Source organism: Cibotium barometz, chromosome 24 (genome assembly GCF_041138505.1).
Source record: "Cibotium barometz isolate CiBa-2024 chromosome 24, ASM4113850v1, whole genome shotgun sequence".
NCBI lineage: Eukaryota > Viridiplantae > Streptophyta > Polypodiopsida > Cyatheales > Cibotiaceae > Cibotium > Cibotium barometz.
Window position 1 is genome coordinate 17,760,235 of NC_141069.1, and position 3,755 is coordinate 17,763,989.

Consider the following 3,755-nt stretch of genomic DNA (forward strand, 5'->3'; position numbering starts at 1 on the left):
CTGTAGGCTCATGCTTTTTTTGCTATGAATTAGACTCACGCACTTTATTTTTATGAAATAGGCCTACCTGGGGCATAAACTTTTATGTAATAGGCATGTAATAGGGTTGGTGTACAAATTATTGGTGGGTAATAATTGTAATTTAATGTCTCAATAATTATAAAGGACAAGAATTTTCTTTGAAAATTGTAGCTACTAGGACAGACTGTATAACAAGGAAAATCCTTAGTTGGTATAATATTAAATATACCTACCTTTAGACTCGCCAATGTGGTTGATCCATGTCTGTTGACTTACATCTCTAGACTCATGGCTCACATGTCGAGACTCATGGCTCATGCCTCGAGGCTCATGTGTGTTGACACACTGTTAACCCATGGGTGGCGGACATTGCGACGTACTATATTTTACGTCATTAATTTAAATATTCTGAGTCATGGGCCGGGCTTGTCGGCACCATATGTTAAGGATGAAGGGATTGGGTGATCGCCGATGAGAGGCGCACCTTGGATATCAGTAGGATAAGGGTTAGGGTCGGCCGGCCATGTATGGGCGTCCAAGTGTGAACGGCCAAGTCACCTATAAGAGTCAAATGTAACCCTAAAATCCTCATTCTCATGTGTTGTGAATACAAGAGTGCTCTTGCCTTATCTCTTTGGTTTCCTTCTCCTGCGTGTGTGTGAGAGAGAGAGAGAGTGAGAGAGCGATCGAGCACTGTGTAGCGGCACGGCGGCGGAGAGGCGGTAGAGCGGCGACGGCGGCTCCTCCTTCACGGCTGCGACGCGGGAATCCTTCAAGGCAGCGGTTGAGCGGTGAGTGACACATCCTTTGGCATTCTGTTTGAGCTTCCTTCCCTGGTTGTATGCTTGCAGCCATTCGTGGCTCGCATACGGTGTCCGGCAAGTCCCCAGCTACGACCTGTGCGGCAAAAGCGCACATTTTTGGCGCCGCTGCCGGGGAGTTGCCCTGCACCAAGCTCTAGTTTGCAGCTCGGCTGCTGCGTGAAGTTTAATCTACACTGTAGGAAAGCGACTATGTGTTTGTTGTTAAGGTGTTTCTGTGTTGCATTTCTGTTTCTTTTGTTATATTTTCGCTCCGCGTGTGGGTGTGCGTTCTGTTATCTGGTTTCTGCGTGTGAGAGGGATTTCTGAAAACCCAGATCTGCGCTGTGTGTGCGAACTGCACCGCGGCCAAGGCTGAACCCTAAGGAAACCCTAGAAAACTTATCTCACAAAAAAAAAACAGAAAATAAAAAATAAAAAAAATTATAAAAAATAAAAAAGAAAAAATTAAATTTTATTTTCAAAGAAAGAACCAAACATGTGGAGAGGAAAGATTTTCTAATTGGAGAAAAAAATTTTGAATAGAAAGAACCCCAATTGACCCACGACCCACGACCCACGCCCCGGCCCCGGCCTCGGCCTCGATCTTTCGATATATATATATAGGAGAGTGAGCCTCCATAGCTTTCTTTCAAGTGAGAGCTTACGGGAAGTTGTGCCCTATATGTAGCCCACTCCCCAAGGAGTAAAGTGAGTATGTGGGATAAAGTCCTCACCCTTTCCTCCACCACAAGCAAATAGGCTTTTGCCCCTTCCCCCCAAGGGAAACGGACTGTTTTGAGGACTACAGGAGCTCTAGATAGGCGAACACGGTGCTGTAAAGCACACTAGGATCCTTTGAACGATACGCTCGTTTTGAGCTATCACACGCCCTAGTCCAAGTTCGACCGTAGGTAAGGGGGTCAAAAACAAGTCAAAAGCAATCTAAAAACAAGTAAAAACGGGGTGCGAAACACCTAAGAAACCACTTGTGTGAGTTTCAAGGGTAGTTACCAACGCACGTAGGGTACCCACGTCACATGCATCTACGTTCTGGTCGGGTGCTAGAGCCTGAACCACTAGAAAGCGTTTCAGTCTACGCAGGCTCACACCATCCCTCCACGCTGGCATCTTGGCCTTCGGCTGGAACCCAAGGGAGTGCAACCCAAGATCCACGAATAGTGGATAGTGACTCATCCTCTGACTCAGCAGAAGCCATGGAAGGGCACCCTACCAAGAACCCTGAGGAGACAAGCCAAAACCTGCCAGTGTGGGCCCCACAACCCGGATCTAGCATGTTTAGTCGTCTAATAGAGACCTTTAGTAGAGCTACACGCTCTGAACATGCGACAAGCGAAGTAAATGAGGAAGGAGGGGTAGTAGATTCGCCATTCACATCTTATGTAGACCCTACCCTCCCAAAGAGTGTCCATGTGGATATTCTACCCACTTCGTTCAATGAGGGCCCTACTGAGCTACCACATTCCGATGCTCTTCTTAAAGTAGAGGTCCCTAGAAGCCAATCCATGAGAAGTGACATTGCATCCACTTCAAGAGAACCATTTGGCACACCAAGTCTAGATGGGATATTTCTCAATGAAAATTGGGAATATGATCTACACACAGAGACTCTAACGGACCTATACACGGGTTACACATACCATGTAGGTTGGTTAGAAGTCCTACGATCCACATCTAGCGCCACTAATCTAGAGGAGCAACAGCAAATGATATGTGATGTTATTCATAGAATTATCCAAATTGAGAGGCAAAATAGGGGAGTGGACCTAGTTTCCACTGGCCCTATGAGGTTTTTGGATACGGGCAAGGCCAAACAACCAACCCTATCATAATTGGAGACTCCCTCGGTGAGTCCCATAGACCCTTCATATGTTGTTTCGCATGGAGTCTCAATGCAGGTTGAGCCCACGAGTAGTAACTTTAGCTTTCCAACCTTGGCTCAACTTTCCATTAGGGAATCCGCAATGCCTACCCCAATGATGAGCATAGCTGAAAGTGCACCTGTTTTACCGCTGTAGTTAGTATGACACCGCTACCTAGTGGAACAGTACCTACAACAGTGCGTGCCAGTGCCTATCGACCCTATGTACCTATCGCTACTCATGCTCAGGTAGCTCCTACGCCTCTTAGTATGCCAATGGCGTATGCTCCACGACCGCCTTATCATAACCATTATCCAAGGGGAGCTAGGCCTAGTCACATATCATATCCTACGTCATTTGCCAACTTACTCAGACCAACGCCAACTCCTATCAACCAGGCTATCCCAGAAGTGCCTCCACCAACTATGCCTGCTCACTTAGGTGATCTCGCAGCGTTTGCTCAGACGATCGGATGATCCATTGCAGAAAACATGCGGGGTATGCCTGAGAGAGAACCTAGAAGCAAGGCAGTACAAGTGGCTAAGCTCACTCAAAACTTCAGTGGTAACGAGGATGTTAGGAAGCACATTGAAGTCTTTGAACACGTGTGTGATTCCTTGGAAGAGCACAATGAGCTGCACAAGTGTAAAGCCTTAGGCTTAACCTTGAGTGGGAAGGCCGGAGATTGGTATCGAACCTTAAGGGTTGAAGAGCGCACTCACTACCCCACTCTCAAGAGATTGTTCTTGAAAGAATACATACGTGAGGGTGTGCTTTGGGGAGTAGCATCTCAACTCCAAAAAGCTGAACGCGAGGAAGGGGAGTCAGTGAGAGACTTTATAAGTCGACTGAAGCATCTAAATTCTCGCTGCACTCCCGATGAACGCTTCAATAACAACCAACTCCTCGATAGATTCATCCGAGGATTGCGCCACGAGGACATTTACAATGGCCTAGTCATTAGAGGTCTTACAACGTGGGAAGCAGTCACTACCAATGCAATCCAGTTAGAAGACAACTTGATGATTGCAGGTAAAAAGGTGTCTTCAGA